The 22,651-nt window shown below is 39.0% G+C and overlaps 1 pseudogene; it reads left to right on the forward strand.

Moving 5' to 3' along the window:
- Positions 1–577: 577 nt before the first annotated feature.
- Positions 578–21,013, forward strand: LOC136833777 (tubulin beta-1 chain-like; annotated as a pseudogene).
- Positions 21,014–22,651: the final 1,638 nt, after the last annotated feature.

Consider the following 22,651-nt stretch of genomic DNA (forward strand, 5'->3'; position numbering starts at 1 on the left):
TTTTGAAAGGGGGATGCATTTTTCGATAAAAGTTAGAACTTCCATTGACTGAATGGCCATTGATAATAAATCATGATATTTTATGGGGATTCTGACAAGTGGCCTCCGTTGTCAACGTTGCCGGCCGGTGCCATCCGACCAATCACAGCTCAAAGAGTAGATCCAGGCACCTCTCACCCAAGGATGACCGAAAAAATATTGATCTCATCCCCCATTTCACTTTTATTCATTCATTGAAGACATAGTTCAACCATGAATTACATAACCTGTAAAAATAAATGCGCTTCAACTTGAATAAATGCATTTAGAGATAAAAGGCACTTCCATATCTTAAATTCAAAAAAGGAAATAATCTGGACCGCAGCTCCACGGAGGGCAAAAAGCAAAACGTGGATGAGACCTTTAATGGAAACTGAGTGAAAATAAAATGCATGCGTGTGGGTTGCTCGTCGGGAGGTAGTTCTTTGGGGGTCACCCATAAGGCGGGGAATGGACTCGGGATGTCTGCTGGGGGACGAGAGGCGTGGAGGGGAAGGAAGGTTTGAAGGTAGCGAGCGAGTGGGTAGGACACTGAGGTGTATCGGTGAGTCTCAGCTAGTCAACACACCACCGCTTGACACCGTCCGAGCTAGACGTGCCGGTCGGGTCCTCCAAGAGCCATTTGAAAGACATTTTAGAAATATATTTATATTTTAATTTACAAACATGAGGGAAATTCTTCACCTACAGACTGGCCAGTGCGGCAACCAGATTGGTTCCAAGGTAAGAAAGATCATTTGTTACTTTTTTTTGTTCTTGCGTCTTTGAGGTGGATTCCTTTGTACAGTACTGAAGATTTACGTATCGGGGTAAAGTGCATTGATATGCTCAAGTGAACATGTTGTTATGCTTTAGGAAAGAAATATTCGTTGATTAGTGATGAAATGTGTACTTGTCGCCGGAGAAATTAATTTCGGGTGAGCTTTTTGGTGCGTGTGGTGCAGAATAAGAGATTAAATAATTTAGATCGCAATACTGAATATTCATCCGTCGTGATGATAACATTATGGCGGATAGCTTGTATATCGTTTCACGCCAAGAGAAAAATATCCAGTACCATATTGATAATTTGGCAATGATTACTGTCGTCACATAATAACTGAGTCCCTTTGGAGCAGTATTCAGTTTTTGTTTCCCCTCACTGCAAATTCCATAGCAGAAATCATATATTTTCATAAAGAGCTGGATTTTTTTTACAAATATATAATGCCTACATTATAATTTTAGGGTTTTAAAGGTTATAAAGGACTTTTTTTTAAATCAGTTAAGTTCATCCTATTATTATATTTATGCTTGTACGAAATTATTTATGTTATTATTAATGCTGTTACCATAACAGTGGGGCAGCAACGTCAGTCCACGCTAATAGTTGTCATATCTTAAGTAGATTTGATTAAGATTATTTTCGTTAGTAGCTGTAGTCATGATTATATTGCAACGAGGTGATTTATGATTATATTGCAACGAGATGATTTACAGTTGAGTTACATATTATTAGTGGTAGACAAATGACACGCCCTTACTTCTTAATTACGCATTTGTTTGCTGTACAGTCCGTGGCACGCTTGCGTGTCGCTTCAATTCTTCGCTTAATCTTTAGGTGTATTATGCATGCAGGGTGTGTGGAAATGCCTGGATTTAAGGCTTCTGGCGTGTTTATGTTTGGTCTCGCGGTAAGCTGGTGGTCTGGCCTTTACGGTTAAACTATCCCTAAATGCGGTTACATTGCGGTTATGTGGGATGCTAGTAGTCACATGAATGTTTCAGGGCATTTCGCACTTCGGCCTCTGTATACATAACACACACATATACATATATATGTGTGTGTGTGTGGGAGAGCCTGCACTTTCTTCCCCAGTGAAGTGAAGGTATTCAATTGTTATGGAGTCGGGGACGTTTTTTTTGTAGGGAATTCGTGTTGCTTGCGCATTACATATCTAGTGAAGTCATTACGAATATTGGAAATAGATGTCATGGGATGTAAGCTTGACGATGAGTGGGAGGGAGACAATGGGCGTCAATACCCGATGGCCTTCTTGCAAGTGTGTCTCCTTCGGCGACGGTGTTGGAATCTTGTCTTCTCCCTTTGTGAAACTGATATTTTTCTTGTTTGTACGTACTACTAATACCGTTATTACTTGATTAAAAAGAACTGCACTGGAAGAGTATATATTAGATGAGACATATGTAAGAAACAACACCATTTTTATCTTTAAAAAGTCATAGATATCGGATGTAACAATATAGGGACAGTATTTTTAACATAAGTAAATTAAATGTACTGCCCTTCTACAGTAGTAAGTGACTGCAGCTTTTAGTCTTCGATATACGGATCTTTGTGAAATGCTCAGATGAAATCAATTATTATTTGTGGTAAAAATACTTAATATTATTCATGTCATCAAGTGACAATGTTTCTGACAGTTATTTCAGGGATGGATAGGCTTGTGCAAAGATGATATTTTAAAAAACTTCCTTTTATCTGCTCCTGGGACAAATATAAAAAAAAATCTTAGTAAAGACAGTGCATTAAACAATAATCTAGATAATTAAGTACTATTTAGCGCATCCTTAAAGAATGTTTGAATGATTAAACAAACAAACTTCGACCCTATTCAGCACAAACGCGTCCAAATAAGTGTCAACGACTCCAATTCGCGATCGATGAGGTTAGTCCCGTGTATGAGACCGAGTAGACAAGCCCAGTGTCTCGTGTCGCAAGTTGTACTTATGTATTCACTTTGTGGATATTGCTGGTAGATTCGATGGTTTGCGTGTTACAAATATACATCTGTTTCCCAAGTTCTAATGCATTCATTACTGACTTGTCATGTGCGTATCAGGAAGGAATGCTTTCACTTGACACGCGTACTCTCTCTCTCTCTCTCTCTCTCTCTCTCTCTCTCTCTCTCTCTCTCTCTCTCTCTCTCTCTCTCTCACACACAAACAAAAGTCCTCTTAGAGCAGACAGGCTAACATAATTGGATCCACCCCCTTTGGGGGGAGGAAAAGACTTATGGTGGAAATTTAATATATATATATATATATATATATATATATATATATATATATATATATATATATATATATATATATAGTGTGTGTGTGTGTGTGTGTGCGTGCTTGTATGTATGAATATTTAATATATAATATAATATATATATATATATATATATATATATGTATGTATATATGATATAATAGATAATTTTACAAATATATCATACACAATAATAGATAATTTTACGTATGATTAAATTGCTTTTCAATTAACTCGAAACCCACCAGGCTTCTGTGGAGTTTACAATTTTATTTAAGATACTCATTTTTGGGTGAGTATAGGGAAGAAAACTTGACGTTTTCATTGTTTAACTGCAGTGCTCATTTATCTGGACATTATTACACAAAAAATAAAAGTATAAACTACTTATTTAAAAAAAAATACAGAAACCCTTATATAGATAATAGAGGTCATCGTGTATCATCCCTCGCCCGTTACAATTGCAGTCGTCTGTATTGTTGATTCAAAGAAGGGAAGGGCAAGGGTGCTTGCCAGGGAGCTTACGTGGGTCCTAGCGGGTGCATGAGCTTAATAAACTCATGTCCAGTGCACGGGTCCTTAATTTTTCAGTGACTGGCATTGCTGAGTTCCGGTGCCACTCAGTGTGCGTGATGTGCACTGTATTTTGTATGTTTGGACAGAATGCTCAAATTCATTTGATTTGATTTTGCAATTGTTTCTCTAATTTATCCTCGTTCTGAATTCTTACCATTTTAGCTATGTAACAAGGAAATGGAGGATATTATATAAGCTACGTAAAAGTTAAATGTCTAGGTAAGAATTTGGTCACGCTAAGAATAAAAAATATTTGTATGGATGCTCCTAGGCATACGTATATTTGTTGGCTGTATTCTCACAGCCACTCTGGAAACGAAATTAATCACCTTTACTTGTGATTTAATTTCGTTTCCAGAATAACTGAAAATTCAGCCAGCACACATACGTAGGCCTAGGAATATAAAAATTCTCACATAGACATTTAACAGGTAGGCTATGCCTATCCACCTTTGTCCAAGTCCAGGGTAAACTCATGCTAAGAAAAGAGGGGTGGAGGCAGTTTGATTTTTTATCTTCGGAACCACCTGTTTTATGACTGTTTACGCAATAAAAATACTGGCGAACTCGAAAAACTTAGAGCAAGTTAGTTGGATCCGAAAAGTAGACCCATTATGGGTTTGCAAGACCCGAATAGGTGGATACACACCGGTTTGATACCCATTTAACATATATATAAATTATATATATATAATACCTTCTATATCCAGGTCGAAGCACTTCTTTTTAACGTGTTATTAAGGTTGGCCATCGTGGTGAGTTTTGAACCGATACGAATGCCTTTAATGAGATCGCTTTATCTCTGTTCGTGCTTCGTGTCATGACTCTGATAAAAAAAGTCAGCCTAACGTATTAAATATTCGACCGTTAGTGTTGCCTCTCGTTATAGATTTCAAGACTGATCAAACATTTTGTTTTCTATTTGATGATGCATTATGCCTTTACCGCGGTTTCGTTCTGTAAATTGCAGTTTACAATCTGAAAAGTTTGTAGCTCACAAGGTTATGATGTCATCTGTCAACATGAGTTGTTCTGTAGAGTCTTCTGACAGTACCAACAACAACAACAACTGAACACTTATGTTGCAGGCTTTCAGAGCAGATTTTTCATGAAAATGGAGACTTACTGCCAACTATTAGATTGGCCTCTTCCGTCCTTGTCTGGCCCGACGTCACATAATTATGTAATTCACATTCTCTTTTGCCTCCATTTTTCTCTTGTCTCTTCTCATCTCTTTTTTCTTTCACTCTCGTCTTCTTTTCCTTTCCCCGACTCTCCATGAGATTACCCTCTCCCAGATTCATTTTATGGAGAAGTTGTAAAAACTGTATTGACCTCGTTCTTGTACATTCCCTGCTCACGGCTCGTGGCTTTAACAGAAAGCTTATTGATTCTTATATAAACCTAAGTTAGGACCTACCTTTTGCAGCTGCTGCGATTTTGTGAGGAGCAAACGTCAGGCCTCCAGTAGGTTACTATTATTAGCAGATGCAATGAGTCTTATTACGGGTGAAATTATTTGTCTCATTTTTATCGAATCCATTCCTTAACAATGCAATAAAAGTTAATAACTTATGCACAAAAAGAGTGAAAGTCGTTGCGTTAACTGCTCCCTAGGATTCTTGCAATTACTTCGATTTTTCCAGAGAACTTTTCATGACGAACTAATGAGATTGATTTCCGCGTCGGCAGTTTATTTTTACGACAGCTGGATCAGGAGATTATGCTACACTAAAACTTTATAGTATCAAATAGCGTGCCTGTTTCTATACAAAGGGGGCTGAAGCACCTCATTGCTCTATCCAAGATATATTTTGTTTTCATGTTGATCTCTATAAGAGGGCAGGTGGGTTGGGTTGTATTTTCATATATTTTCGTCGATAAAACTGTTTTTGTCTCAGTCTGTATTGTTTTCATTTCCACGGTAAATTTACGAAAAAAGAGGACGACTTAATGACAACGGGCACAATAAAAGGCAACACCACCCACATGGAGAGAGAGAGAGAGAGAGAGAGAGAGAGAGAGAGAGAGAGAGAGAGAGCGTGCCTCGCAGAGACAAACGAAGGAGAAACCCCCCAAGCAGGAAGAAACCCGAAACCGTCCGCGGGAAGGAAAAGCAGAAATGATTAATATGGGTGGAGTAGCCTGACACTGGGTGGAGTGACGGGCGCATTAAAAATCGGCCGTAGAGTAAACTGGAAGGAGAGCTTATATGGGGCGACGTGAATATCAGAGTAACATATTATAAAGAATGTGAAAGCTTTTGTTCTTTCCCTTTTTGTTATGCTTTATTATGGGTAATTAGAATGTGCTCTCGCTTGCTATTCCGGATTGCTCTAAGATATTAGACCGAATTCAAGTTGAAAATGATTTAGCATAACCATAGTTTTCACCTTGTTAAAAAAATAAACGAAGGCATGGGTTTAGTAATTTTCCATCCACGTTCCTTTGTTGAAAATACACAAATGTCTTAAATCCATCAAAGGAAAGCGTGAGTGTGACGCCCATTGCGGCATGAGTGGTAGTCAGCATCACACCCAATCCCAAATCGCCTTCAGTCTAGCACTGCAGTGAAGACATTTCAAGGTCACCGGCGGACCATTCATTCCATCGATTCTTCTTTGTTTTCCTTGTTTGCATTCATGTAAGTTCAGAAAATATAATTTTACAAGGAATGAACATAATTTTTCCCTTTTGAAGACGAGAGAAAGGTGTAACGTGTGACCAAACCGTAAACGTCCTTTGTTTGATCAATCGCCCTCTGCAGGAGGTAGATTCAAAGCGGTCATTTATTGAACAGTTATTCATATTTAATAAATTGGCCATGACTTACAAGCATCCCTGTACACGACTTTGCATTCTTCAGGGGTGATTTATGCATATTTCTGCAAATGCTCTGTTGTAAGGAAATATGATAAAATTACTCTTAACGGCAATATAAATTTACGATTTGCTATTCAAATTTTATCTTAATTCATATATACCTTCATCGGTATTGTCAAAGTTATTTTATAGCTTTCTATTTGATTATATTCCAACCCTGACACCTCTCGTACCCTCCATTCTTCAGTCACTCATTTCATAATCCTTCATGAGGCCCCCAGCCTTCCCCCGCCCCCTCCCTTACCTTTTCTTTGTGCTTAAACACCGTCCTTTTATAAACTTGCGTGACTCGTTCACACTTACTTTTTTATTATTATTTTTTCGTGATGTAGGGTTTCTGGGAAACTTGAGTGGGACTGTATTGATTTATGCGTCTATGTTCGTAGCTAACCTGTCACGGAAGCAAAGCTTCAAGGCAGCCGAACGGCCCAGGGGCGTGACGCCTATAAACACGATTTACGGCCAGGGAAGGAGACTGCGCCAGCTGCCCTGGTGCAGTTGGTTAAATCTCCAATTCCAGTATTCCCAGTTTGATTGATTAAAACTTTCTGGCGCCGCAACAACTACCAAGGACATGGACACCATCTTTGTGAACAGAAGGAAGTTCTTGGCACTGTCCAGGTTGTTGCGGTTGTTGCGAAGAGTGCCTTTTTACCTCGAGTTAAACAAAATCGTGCAACAGAGAATCCTCACGAATGATAACTTTCCATTATTTCCTTGATAACCTTTGTTTACCTGGAGGCATACCTGATGACACCTAAGCATTCTAAGCTTTCACTGTCACGAGGTCTATTCAGGCACCGTGTTTATGGACGGGTCGTGGGGGAACGAGTCCATTTTAATTGGACATTGCAATGCTGGTGATTCTCCCCCCTCGGTCGCCACCCACTACTTTGTAGTGCATAATAACGCCTCCTAACCTGCTTCCCTGCTGCCTTCCTTCGCATGTTGCTATAAATTCCTCCATGGGCCCACTTACCCGCTCAAGTAATGCACCTCCTTTCATTACTTACATGACTGACCCTGTTATTATCTGTTTTCGCGGGTTATAGCCTTTTCCTCCGTTCCTTTTCTTGCTGCTGCTGTTACATTCTCGCAGGGATGAACTTGTTTCTTCTTTTCGTTAACATTTCCATTCGCCATATGCATTGCTGGCCCTGTTTATTATCTTTCTTTCGCATCGTGTACTTTCCTCCGTTTCATCTTTGCTACTGTCATCATTCTCTCCTCTCCTCTCCCTACCTTTCTGACCTCACCAAAAACATGAAAAGATAAGAATAATGAATAATTATTTTGTGGCGTCATTTCTTAAATATTCATATCAGCTCATGGCCATTATTTCATTGTAAAATGCCGCATTCGCTCGCTCTTTCTCTCTCTCTCCCTTTCCTTTTTTCTGCAGGGGAAGACTGTCGTCGCCATTCCTTCCCCTCCGTTAGCCCTGAACTGCAACAGGTCTTTGGGGCTAGACTAATCTGCAGATCTTTAAACGACTTTGTCTCTGGATCTTTTATTCAACTTTTGTTTACTTGTGCATTTAAACTCTTAGAATACTTCACAGTTATGTCCCTGCGAGCAACAGACTAGCACTCTCGCTCTTATTTTCTTAAACAGAACGTTTAAATACTTCACTTGTTCTGAGGAGCATGCAAACTTGTGCAATCTCTCTCTCTCTCTCCGCTCCCTCCTCCTCCTCTTCATCCTCCTCTTCATCTTCCTCTTCCTCCTCCTCCTCTTCCTCCTCCTCCTCCTCCTCCTCCTCCTCCTCCTCCTCCTCCTCCTCCTCCCCCAGCTGGGCTCTATTACAATCATTTAACCCACCCCTTCAGACTCACTGCCTGCTGTACTGCAGTCAGTCAAAGCTTCCACGTTCGTTTGAGAGTCACAAGGGCCGATTCCTACTTTTTTGGTGAGACATTTAATGCCCTTGTGTCCTACTGGGTGTTTTATACGTGCTAATTCTAATCAAATGGCGTCATGAGTTTATTAAGCAACCGTTTAAAGGTCCTTTGAATGTCCTTATTTTCAGCTTAGTGTTTTAGATAATTCTAATCAACTGTCGTCATAGTTATAATAAGCGTTGGCTTAAATGTCGTGGCATCTAAGTGCGCAAGTGCTTGATTGGGACCTAATTGGATTGCTACTGATGTCATTTGCATAAATTAGAAAGGAATTGATTTGTCGTTCACCTCGGATAGGATGGCATGGTAGTTGAATATTATTAAATATAAATGATTCCCATTTGTTTTGCAGTATAGCAACGAAGCTTGCGTGTTCATTATTTCTGTAATTAGGACTTGAAGACTGTTCATGTCACTGTTTTCATATTTCTAGCGTAGCACGTAACTCCTACTGCACAAACGTGCTCCAAATCTAAGTAGTCTATTTGCGTTTTTTGGGAAAGCATAACGTTCTTTTGCGGGCTGGATTTATCTGCACTGAAGACAAAAGACTCGGTGTTTGTTGAAGATCTGCTTGTTCTTGTTTCTTAGACGGTAGATGATCACAACCATCTCGGTGACTGTGATTCTGGCGTTTTGTAACTTCTGGCAGTGAGGATTGCTGATGGCCACAGCGGATGGCACGATAACAAGACACAGAGCCCACCTAGTAACAAACCTTAATTTAACAGGAAGGGAAAAGACAGACAGACAGACAGATAGATCCAACACAAAAATTGAGTTAGAGTATCCGAGTACATCCACAGCAGTCTTGCCGCAAGTATGAAGTATGCCTTAGTTTAACCAGACCACTGAGCTGATTAACAGCTCTCCTAGGGCTGACCCGAAGGATTAGACTTACCTTACGTGGCTAAGAACCAATTGGTTACATAGCAACGGGACCTACAGCTTATTGTGGAATCCGAACCACGTTATACCGAGAAATGAATTTCTATCACCAGAAATAAATTCCTCTAATTCTTCATTGGCCAGTCGGAGACTCGAACTCGGGCCTAGCAGAGTGCTAGCCGAGAACTCTACCGACTCGTCTAACGAGGAACTGCCGCAAGTATGAAGGTCAAGGTCGACGACATAAATGAAAGTAATGATATAGTAATAAGCTGGTAAGAAAAAACTAGTACTTTAAAGTACTGATACTTTATAAGCACCACGCGTGGCCTTTTAAATCTCCAAATATGGTCGGTTTTACTACTTGTAACCTTTCGATTTTATGAAGGCGTTGGTAGAGTCGGGTGTAAAAGGCGTTTTAAATGGACCCCTGGGGCAATTGGACGGTCTGAGATTTTAGTGTTGTTTTCCTTTCGTTTTTATCAAAGGTAAGACATCTTAATTTCCTTTCTTAAAACAAGGCAGTAAACTTGGATGCTCTTAATTGGTGTGCAATAAGATAAACCCAACGGAGAAAAGGTCAATAGCTTTCAGCACTTGCTTTGCTCTTTCCTTATGCAGGACTCTTTTTGTTTTCGTTTTCCTTTATGTGAGCAGTAACTCAGTTTGAGAATGAAAGAGAAGTAAACGCCTCAAAATAACCTTTGTGGAAAATCTGCCACTCGTACAGCTGGACTTTCTGTTGTTTATCATTGGTATTTTATAAGTTCAGTTCATTTAGTCAATGAAGGCCACGAATTTCTGAGCAAAAAATAAGTAACAGAACAAATGCACCAAATCCATCTGCACCCATAACAAAAAGAAGAAGAAGAAGAAGAAGAAGAAGAAGAAGAAGAAGAAAAAGAAATTGACTCTTAAATTCGACCCAGGAATGACCAGAAGCAAATTCTGGGCTGAGCTTCATTAAGTTAATCATGGGTTGCAGACTTTCTTGCCTAACCAGAGGTAGACATAAGTCAAGCAAGTGAATTTCAGATCCCGGCTGTATTCCTGGATTTTGATTTCAGATATGTGAAGGAAATTGCAGCTGCATTACTGGTCTTGCAATTATAGCGCAGTGGCCTGCTATACTTCAAAGGGAGGCTATCTCTGTGCACAATTTTATCTTGGCATTTAGTTCGAGAATTTTCTTTGTATATATATATATATATATATATATATATATATATATATATATATATATATATATATATCTTCACCATCAGATATAGGTCTGAATGTCTGAATTTGGAAGTGATCATGACATTATGTACATGATATATAAAAGAATGATGGAACCAGTTAGGAGATGGTCCCCTATCCCTGTACTCCACGACCTCCGTCATTTTTAATTTTTGCGTGGGCAAAGAAAGTTCTTGATGGAATGAACTGTATATCTGCCTTCCCCTGTTGTTTCTTCTCGTCATTCCAGTGACCAAAGGAAGCGTTTTCATTTTCGTTTTCATTTGCGTAACCAGCATCAGTAAAAGTTGCGGTGGTAGGAGGAGTAGCAGTGGTAGCGAACGTAACAAAACTAGTTCTTCTTAGCTAAAGAGAGAAGAAAGTAGAACGTGTGGGTCTGGAAACAAAGGTGAGCCGTCCTGACGAACGCGATGACCAGTCGAGAGGGGATTCAAACATCAGCTTCCGAATGAAAAAAGGCTTTTATTATCCTGTAATATGACTAAAGCTTAGAAAAACAAAAGCAAATTCATACTTATTTTACCTTCTCTTTTTAATGTTCAAACGGGCACAACTGACTACCTCCAAAGCCTTAGGAGAAGATATAGTCAGCACAGATGGTCACCCAACCTAAAGGTTTCTCTCTCTCTCTTTCTGTGTGTGTGTGTGTGTGTGTGTGTGTGTGTTCTTCTTCCTCCTCCTGCCCCTACCTCGTATCTCCCATGACCCCTTTCCTATCCATAAGGTCTTTCCACCTCCCCACCTCCCACAAACGGGTTTGTCACTCGTAAATAGGGCGTATGTAAATTCGGTCTTACTTGTTGTGTAGATCTTAAACTTGTGAGAGGAATTTTCCAGACATCAGTGTCTCTTTTTTAATGAGTGACACAATCATATATACAATACATAGATTTAATAATACATATTTTTCCAACACGAAGGCGTTTCCCAAACAGGTGGTCTCTCCAGAATAAAACAGTGCACAAATCTTGGTGGAAATGTGGCTCATCAGCAGGTCCTTGGAACCGCCTAAACACAATGCACTATTCACATCTGTCTTTGTGCTTTCTGGGTAGGCAGGCGTCCTTTTCCAAAAACTGCTTCACGCCGTCTGTACACCGTCCTCCACGTCTTCTTCTGTTCTCTCCTAACACTTACGCTTACAATTTTGACGAAAAAATTGGCCTCCACTCTCTCCACTTGACCAAACCATCTTAAAACATTCTGATCCATCTTTTAACCTACGTTAATTTTCTTACCACTTCTCTTCCTCTATGTATCTCGAGATTTCTCACCCTTCTATTTCTCTTATACCACAACTACTGTACACACATATATGTACATTATATATATATATATATATATATATATATATATATATATATATATATATATATATATATATAATATATATATATATATAATATATATATATCCACAGTCGTAAAACATTAATATAATTCAAGGTGTGTAAATATGAAATTAAACAATTGCTTGCTTGAAACAACCGTAGAAAAAAAATGTTTGAAAAATACGGAACAGGCAATGCTGGGTCACAGCAGTTTTCTTCGTTTTCTTTAGAACATTGGAAAGGCGCCGATCCAGGTCCCGTAAGAGTGAAGTGCGGGTAGTCTTCAATTTACATGCTCTCTCTCTCTCTCTCTCTCTCTCTCTCTCTCAAACTTATTTGCATATTTTATGTATCCTTTTACATCTTTACTGGAACCTTTAATCACGTTTATTTTGTTTTTACAATTAAATGTTGTCTACCGTTCAGGGTTGTTCCACCCACTTGAGTAAGACAGGTGTCTGACGAACTCTTCCAAGCCATCTTTGGTGTTGGATCTTTGTTGTGCAACCGCCTTCCTGTCGCCATTGGTATATATCGAGCTATCTCGTACGCCTTTAAAGCCCTATTCGTACTAGGGCGGGTCGCCGGTTTGTAACCCGGTTTTTTATTATTATTAAATCATGTCAGCTTTGTAACGGGGCTACCTTTTCCTTCATTTAAATAATTATGCAATACATTTTTTTCCCTTTCTTTTATCATACAAGTTTTTTACATAAATAATCACTTGTGACCTACAGTATTTTGTGCTTTGGTAACTTTCATAATAAGCCAGTTGACTTCCTCTTTTACTGGCATGGCTGTGTGAGGATCTCTGGTGTGCTTCGGTCAGTGCAGTCTTCCCATTGCTACTTGTGTTCGTGGCAATGGCTTTTCATAGAGAAAGCCTGCACTCATTCCTGTTGGGTACAGTCCAAGATACTCAATTCAGACTCGGTGGAATACCAACATAACGCCTACCATACAAGGTATTCATGTGGTATTACCCCAGATTGATTGATTGTATCAATTGGGTCCTCTCTTTCTGAGACTATATCATTTCGGCAGTAAATCCCGTGTGGTGAAAGAATGTATATATATATATATATATATATATATATATATATATATATATATATATATATACTGTATGTATATATATGTATATATATATATATATATATATATATATATATATATATATATATATATATATATGTGTGTGTGTGTATTAGTTACTGGAAATTAAACAAAAGACATTCATATCCACTGAACTAATAACTAGTCTATCTCATTCAGAACCGTTCTTTCACACAGACAGTTAAACATGCCAATTACAATGCATAATCATGTATACACTTTTACTTTCATTCCTTTCAATATACCTCATTTAACAAATCAAGTTCCAACATTAGAACAGAACTCAGATTGCATATTAATATGAAAATGTATACATTTGCATACAAGAAAACATTAATATTCACACTTAGGGTAAATCTTCTACGTTTATATATATATATATATATATATATATATATATATATATATATATATATATATATATATATATATATATAGAGATAGAGAGAGAGAGAGAGAGAGAGAGAGAGAGAGAGAGAGAGAGAGAGAGAGAGAGAGTTTGAAGGGATATTTTTCACACTCTTATTTGTGCTTATGTGAATGGAAGCCGATGTCACTGGATGCTGAGTCACGAATACTGTTGGAACCTAAAGAAGTGACTTGACTTTCCATATCCACCAGGTCATTCTCTCTCTCTCTCTCTCTCTCTCTCTCTCTCTCTCTCTCTCTCTCTCTCTCTCTCTCTCTCTTTAAATGGAAGGTGTATGGAGGATCTAGGTTCTTTGGCTCGGAGGGTTATTTTTTTTTTACTTTGCTTATGCATTCCATACAAGCATTAGTTAAAGTTAAATCCTTCGTATTGAGGGCGTACATTATTATTATGACTGCTACAAGTAGTATTGCTAGTAGTAGTAGTATTGCAAGCTGTCCGCTCTGCCTCGGAGGTTGCCTGGATTATTGACTTGTCACACGATTCCCCGCATTAAATAAGCCAGTCCGCAGGCGTGCAACCTGGTAATGAAACATGCTGCGGAGGCATTCGCATGTTGCGATGTCTTCAGAAACTTGATGGTCGGTAGCCTGCAAATGCTCTGGATATCGATTCATCCTGGAATCTAAGTTTAGCTCGTTCCTGAAGCACAATTTTGCTCCATGAATCGCATTTTTTCATAGGTGCGCTAAGCAGTCACATCTAGGAAACCTTACTTTCCTTTCTTCAGTACTCGCTTGCTTGTGAAGCTGGTGTGTTATTGTTATTCTTTTCATTACGCAGGGCTGTGTCACAAATGTTGGATTTCAGTTGGTAGTTGATGTCTGCGTCAGTTAATGGATAATAGTAGCTTTACGCGTATATACCAGAATATAGGCCTATGTATATATATATATATATATATATATATATATATATATATATATATATATATATATATATATATATATATATATATATATATGATATACATATACGTTATATATATATATATATATATATATATATATATATGAATACATTAGCGTGAGGGCTCGTTACAGAGGACATAAAGGTTGGATAACCAAAGGATAAGCAAAAGTTGGAGAAAGTGTTGTAGTCGTTGCATCTGGTTATCGGAGATCACTGGGACACAAGACCACCTGTTCGGAATGTTCTCCGTTGTAGGGGAGAAACTGCTCTCACCTGCCACTAAAATCGTTCGCTGAAAGTCACGCAAACTGAAAGAGTACTCTGGTAACCTCATGAAAGGTCGACGAGTTTGTTTATAAGGATGCGAGAGAAAATAAGGAGGAGGAGTTAATGGCGGTACCATATGACTAATAGAGAGGGGTTGGAGTCGGGGACGGGTTAGGGCAAGGCCAGGAGCCTGTGGCAGGTTCGCGATCCTTGGAGCAAAAGGCAGGGAGGGAGACGGGCATTCAGTTGGACGTTCTTGAACAAGATCAGCCAAGGTGCACCTTCTCTCTCTCTCTCTCTCTCTCTCTCTCTCTCTCTCTCTCTCTCTCTCTCTCTCCCAGTCCTTATTAGGTCCACTCGAGCCAAACAGTGTCACCTGCCCTTCCCCAAAGGCCCGGTCACTGTTTGCCTTCTTCATTTTTCTCTCTGGGCACTTTCTTCTCACACCATAGCTGATCCTTTTTATATACACCATACGGTTGTTTTCTTGCTCTGATCTAAAGGTTTGAAAAGCAAGAACGGACCTACAACAAAGTTTTCAAGGGAAGCTCCTGAAAACTAGACATTTACCTGTGTTTATTATCTCGCTTGATGCACGCCACCAATATTTGCACACTACTGGTAGGGATTTGATGTTACGTTGATGTTTTGCTGTGCTATGTCTTTTCTATAATCTTGAACATCTGATCCGGCGAGGCGAAGAGCTTTAACAGATAACGTGAGTTGCTTGATCAGCACAAGTGGCAGCAAGGACACAATTTCAACGAAGTCAAGTGGTAATCCCTTTCCCAGGAAATGCTGCAGTTTATTCATCCCTACTTTTATATCACTGCATAGCCACTTGCTTCGACAGTAACCAGTTCACTGCGCAAATGAAGGGAACCCCGTTTATACACTGACAATCAATAAATATTTGTGAAAGAATCTGTGGCAAAAAAATTTATTTATAATAAAACAATTCTATATAAATTTATCAGTGCCATTCGTAATTCAGTATTCATTTAGAAGACAAAAAAATTACTGTTGTTTAAACATAAAAAAAAAAAGATTTTTCTAATTGTGTTGTTTTTCACTTGAGCAACTACTCTCTTGTATTACGTACTCTTATCGTTCAGTAAGAATTCCACATAGCGTGACATTTGTTTTAATCTTGATGATTAACTACTGAATGCGCTAAAATTTTGAAACATCTACTGTCTGTGGCAATATACCCACGTAAAACCAGGTGGAGTATATTTTCCCAAAAAGGAAAATCTCAGGAGAACGAGATGAGAGAGGAAAAGTGACAAAATGTAGAATGTCCATGAACTTCGGTACTTTCCAAAACGAGTCGTTTGCTCTGGTCGCCTCTTGGACATCTCGAGACTAGTTGGAATAGCCGTAAAGGTGTCCCAAATAAGGAGGCAACAGTCTTTATGGTTTCTATTTGCATGCAAGTGAAGGGGACCACAATGGGACGAGAAAAGAGGGGTGGTTGGATGCACAGGGTGGACTGCGAAAGGACGCTTGCATGGTATTTAGGACACTGAATCCCTTTTTGGGGGTCTTGGGAGATAAAGCATATCATGACAGGGATTTCAAAAGGATAAGACGTCGCATAAGGAAGTAAGTAATCGCGTAGCATCTTGTGTGTGTGTGTGTGTGTGTGTGGATGTGTGTTTGTGTGGGTGTATATACAAATGGGTTAGGTCTATAACACACCATAATATATACAGTGTATATATATATTATTTATATATATATATATATATATATATATATATATATATATATATATATATACATATATATATACACGTTTGTGTATGTGTTTCTGTATCTGTTTGATATGTGTTTCTGTGTGTGTTTGATAGTGTGTGTGTGTGTGTGTGTGTCCGTCCAAGTGTACATTACGAGATTCTGCGGTTGATTTCTTCCAAGTTGGATTCTGGTCTCACTTTTCAGTGGCAGGTAATCATTACGTTGCTCTATTCTTTCTAATCTTGTAAGTGGATAACAACAACCTATGTGCACGTCTCTCTCTCTCTCTCTCTCTCTCTCTCTCTCTCTCTCTCTCTCTCTCTCTCTCTCTCTCTCTAAGTATGTAACTTCCAAACTTGTTTTTGGATGATTCACCTCCGGGCAAAAAAATATTGCATCTTTATATATAGACATGATTTTCTTACAAGGTTTTTTGCCTTCCAGTCTCTCCTGGGGATCTTATCGTTGTGTTGGGCAATCAGTTCGTACATGCGTCCATATACGGTTATGCACAACGTTTCACACGTTGTGCACACACACACACACACACACACACACACACACACACACACACACACACACACACACACACACACACACATATATATATGTTAAATAATATATATATATATGTGTGTGTGTGTGTGTTACGCTAGTGTACGCGTGTGTAATATCCAAACTGACCTTTTGACTTCTTGATTTCCACTACCCTTTGGGAACACCTACCGCGTTATCACAACAGGCCTTGTATATCTCGATGAGGGACATTTCAGACACAACTCATCTGCATGTCAGGTGATATTCGTGGAACCACCATTTAATTTCTCTGTGGAAATGCAGCTTCTGACAGAGTGGTGGTGTTGTGCATGTTACCGGACAGTCAGTCGCTTACCGTTTACACTTTTCAATCGTGCGTTCACAGAGAGTCAAAGTTACACCGACACTCGAATTGGGAAGTTGCCGCGGACAGCATTTTTGTACTCCCACTATCGCTCACCGCCTACAGCCCTGGCATCTCGCCTACACGTTTCCATCCCCTATGGCGAGTCCATGTACCGCCCATAGTAGCATGCCTACGCCCACCTGCTCTACGCAACCAATTCCCCCACGCCCAACTACATTGCCTCAAGGACATTACCTAATAAGACACCTTGACACCCGGTCAGGCGCCCGCCCACACTGCCAAATGTTGCATATCTCTCAGGTCACTTTCTGCTTTTTCTTCTCTTTTTCTTTCAACCTCCTTCTTCTTCTTCTTCTTGAGCGCCCATTGTTTTGTTATACAGACAGCACTGAGCATTTTCTCATTGATTTTTTCAATCGTTTTTCTGAGAAAGAATTCAGAAGAAAATTAACTCAGTCTTGCTGATAAGTTCGCTTAGAATAAACGCACACTTCTTCTTGTACACTCACAAACATTTTTTACAGTATACTCACGAAGTGTAAGATTTAAGTCTTTCAGTCAAAGGGTTTTTCTGAGAAAGAATTCAGGAAGAAATTGACTCGGTCTTGCTGTTAAGTTCGCTTAGAATAAACACTTTCACGGTAGCTTTCTTGGCTATATACACACACACATATATATATATATATACTGTAAATCTCGCAAATGGAAACTATTTTTCTTAGATTATAAGTATATGCTATCACTTGGTGAGAGACAGTTGCTGTAAAGAGAAAGGGCTGCTGTTGAAGTGAAAGAATACAGTGCAAGAAAATGTCGAAGAGAACAGGTCACATTCTAACCTGTCCGCGCCAAGGGTGAAGTACTGTACGTTGAACCGTTGAACGATGGCTTCTCTTTTTCCCAGTTAGCTATCATTGTACTTGTGCTCTCTCTCTCTCTTTCTCTACACAGCAAAGATATTTCTTAAAGGCATGGTACTATGAAAGGCAATATCGTGAATCACGAAAGTTAGATGCTCGCAAGGAGATACTACGCAGCTGTAACAGCTTATAACTGTATATGTTTAAATTTGTTTGGGTGATGTTTAATCGTAATTTAATCGTATTTTCTTTTATCATGCGCATACATGCAATGTCTCTCTGAATAATCTACGCAAGTAAAACAAGCACAAAACAACATAATGTAATGCTACATGAAGCAAGGCATTAATAAAAGATAGACACAACTTTATTGAAAGCAAGTTTATTTTTATTGACTTTGAACTTAGAGCCTTCAGTGAAACTGTTATAGAAGGACAGTATGACGTGATTGTCTTTGTAATCAAACATTTAATATATTGTAGAGTCATACGAACCCGGAGGATTTTTTCTGCTTTTACTTTTCCTTGCGTTGGCCAGTGAATAAGCATTTTTTTATGATTGAACACTTGTTTTGCTTTAACTTCTGAATATCACTAAAAACATCCTTCTTTATGTTTTAGTTCTGGGAAATCATCAGTGACGAACATGGCATCGATCCCATGGGCGTCTACCAGGGGGTCAACAGAGACATCGAGGAACTGCAGCTGGAAAGAATCAACGTTTATTTCAACGAGGGATCCAGTTACCACCACTATGTGCCCCGCGCCATTCTCGTTGACCTGGAACCTGGAACCATGGACTCTGTGAAAGCTGGACCTTACGGACAGCTTTTCAAACCTGACAACTTCGTCTTTGGTACGTGAAGATGGGACCTTCTTTATGGTTGTATTAGTTGGTTATGGCATGAAATAATAGGATATAACACAGGCCGAGCTGCCAACGCAATCTGCCTGTGAGGAAACGTGCAAACTCCAAGCATATGAGTCATAATAACCTTTAAGAACTTGCTCAATAACAAAATTCATAAATTATCATCAGATTAATAATGTGCTTCTTTACCCATAAGGTCAAAGCGGTGCTGGTAACAACTGGGCAAAGGGACACTACACTGAAGGAGCTGAACTGGTGGACTCCGTCCTAGACGTCGTCAGAAAGGAAGCGGAAAATTGCGATTGCCTGCAAGGATTTCAGTTGGCCCACTCCCTCGGCGGAGGCACCGGCTCAGGTCTTGGAACGCTTCTCATCTCCAAGATTCGTGAAGAATACCCAGACAGGATTATGAACACCTACTCCGTCGTCCCTTCACCCAAGGTTAGCTCCAGTCCTGAGAAAACTTTTATATTCCTCATTCGCCTTTAAAAGTATCGGCAAAGGAAATGTAAACGTCGGAAAGGATTTGATCTTTAGTAATTTATTTATTATAGTAATTTATTTATAATAGCTTATGGCTGTTTACTGATTTAACTGGAATTACATATTTAATTGCAAACGTTTGTAATGTTGGTTCTTATTCTTGATTACATACAAATAACGTCGTCTAGTTTAGCTGTCACTGAAACAAAAAACCTGTGGTATTATGCAAGTCTTAACAATTCTTTTGCAATGCATTATGTTTACATTTCTTCATTTTACCACAAGCCAGGGAAATACTAGTATTCTGTTACTGTTTCCTCTACAAATTTTAGATTACACAACCTTTTTTTTACTCCGTTATATTCAATGTAGTCAAGTTGGATTCTTCATATTTTATCTAGATGCATATTTTATATGCCTGTACTTTAGTGTGCAAGTAAATTTAGTCAATTTACTTATTCTATATTCTACTCAAACGTATTCATTCTTATATATTTATTTTATCTAAATTCTGTTCATTTGATCTAAACCTGTTCATTGAATATACAAAGAAACTGATACCAAAACTCTTTGAACAGGTCTCAGATACTGTCGTCGAGCCCTACAACGCAACCCTCTCCGTCCACCAACTAGTCGAGAACACAGACGAAACCTACTGTATTGACAACGAAGCTCTCTACGATATTTGCTTCAGAACCCTCAAGCTACAGAACCCAACTTACGGTGATCTCAACCACCTTGTATCCCTCACAATGTCTGGCGTTACCACCTGTCTTCGGTTCCCTGGTCAACTGAATGCTGATCTCAGGAAATTGGCTGTGAACATGGTACCCTTCCCCCGTCTCCACTTCTTCATGCCCGGATTCGCTCCTCTCACGGCTCGTAATGCTGTTGGTTACAGAACTCTCAACGTACCAGAACTCACTCAACAAATGTTTGACGCCAAGAACATGATGGCTGCCTGCGACCCCAGACATGGACGCTACCTCACCGTTGCCGCCGTGTTCCGTGGAAAGATGTCTATGAAGGAGGTTGACGAACAGATGCTCAACATCCAAAACAAGAACACCTCCTACTTCGTGGAATGGATCCCCAACAACGTCAAGACTGCTGTATGTGACATCCCACCACGTGGTCTCAAGATGGCTTCCACCTTCATCGGAAACTCAACTGCCATTCAGGAGATCTTCAAACGCATCTCCGAGCAGTTCACCGCTATGTTCAGGCGAAAGGCTTTCCTTCACTGGTACACCGGGAGGGTATGGATGAAATGGAGTTCACAGAGGCAGAATCCAACATGAACGATCTCATCTCCGAGTACCAGCAGTACCAGGATGCCACTGTGGACGACGAGGAAGATTTCGAGGAGGAAGACGCTCAGGAGGAAACGGATTAAGGGGCACGCCCCTGTTGCTGGTCGTGAAATGGGAATGGCAACATTGCTCTGCGGATTTGAAATGTCAAATGTGCAAGAGCGGCTCTCTCGGAACATTTCATGAATCCGGTCACTGTTCGTTCCTGTTGATGCTAATCCAATCAGAAATGTCAAGGAAAACATATCTCGTAGGACTACTTGTTTCCAAGATGTAGATCTTATCATTTCTTTCTTAATATATCTTTGAGTATCCTCTTCTTTATCCTTCCGATTCTTTTTCTTTCTTAATATTCTTCTCTATGTATTTGCTCTCCATATCTCACGTACTATTTTCCTCCTATCGTTGCTTTACTGCTTTTCATAAATTAAGGAACAAATTCTTTAAAGATTTTTCCAATTTATTTGTTCAGTATCCTTCCCTAACTACTATTAAATACTATTTAATCTAAAGTGTTCAAAAAATTATCTAATAAATTATATTTTATTGTTTGCTGGTGCTATATTTAGGTAAGAGACACAAAAAAACGGATCGTGTATTTGTAGGGTACACCTTCCATTCACCAAGTGCTTTAATGTATGTGCTAACAATGGGTAGAGTACACGGAGAAATGAGTCAGTGAGATTCCTCTTCGGTAGTCCATCATTAGAAGTCTTGGACCTTTTGAATATCTGGTATCTTTCGATTTACCTTATCACCCAATTAGTCTCTGGACTACGACCGCAAATTGTGCCATTACCATCATGTCGTTCATTCTTTTTTTTTTTTTTTTTTTTATAACTGGAAGCTACTTTCATTACTGTGGCTTCTTGGTGTTGTGAACGGCGTTAATGTTTCATGTGAGCTACTTAACAACTAGTATAGTTTTGTATTAATTTTGAGATATGTTCCATGCGTTGATGAGAAAAAAGATCAGGTGCAGCCAAGTGTCAGGCGGTGTGTGTCAACTTGCTTTGTACTAATTGGTCCCGTGGTACCATGCTTTAAAGTGCCATTTCATTGGAAAAAAAAAATAATGAAACTCAATAAATTATTCTAAAGGATTTGTTTGTTTTATCACACAGACTCGCAAAGAGTCCGAACCTTTTATTTATGCTTTACTGAATAAGGTTTTAATCGGTAATCCTCAAAAAATTACATACATGGTTCTCTTAACTGTTTCTTTCTATCTGCGTATAATCCAAGAAATCACTTCCTTTCTCTTTTTCCTGATTCTTACATTTTTTTTTTTTTTTGACGGTTAAGCCTCTTTCCTCTTCCTCCACTCTCCTTTGTAATGTTTTCTTCAGGTCTGGGCTAGAAGAAAATCACTGTTTTGTGCCCTAGTGACCTTTACTCATGAAAAAAAAGAAATATGTTTCGAAGTCTTATTTTGATTTGCTCAAATCCTCTCTTAAAGGTTAATTAGACTCATAAAAGCAGTTTTGCTGATTTACGATGATTCTTCAAAGCCTGTTCGTGTTCGTAAAAGGCTTGATTCATTTTGAATCGATAAGCTGGACGAAAGACGTGGGAGGAACACGAAATACGATTCATTTGGGCCGGATAATAGATGAATTTATGTAATAATAGACAATTTTGCTATAGATATGAAATTATGAATCACGAATGTTATATCCGGTTGCCAATTTGACATAAAAACTTGAGTGACTTGAGAAACAAACTCAAAATGGCAAATTTTGAATAAAAAGAAAAAAAGATTACATGTAAGATCTTAGTCGCTAATTCATGAACGAAAAAAAAAAAACGAACAGCCATACTGATTTATTATTAGAATATTAATTCATCAAAAATGAG

This window comes from Macrobrachium rosenbergii, chromosome 52 (assembly GCF_040412425.1).
Source record: "Macrobrachium rosenbergii isolate ZJJX-2024 chromosome 52, ASM4041242v1, whole genome shotgun sequence".
Taxonomy (NCBI): domain Eukaryota; kingdom Metazoa; phylum Arthropoda; class Malacostraca; order Decapoda; family Palaemonidae; genus Macrobrachium; species Macrobrachium rosenbergii.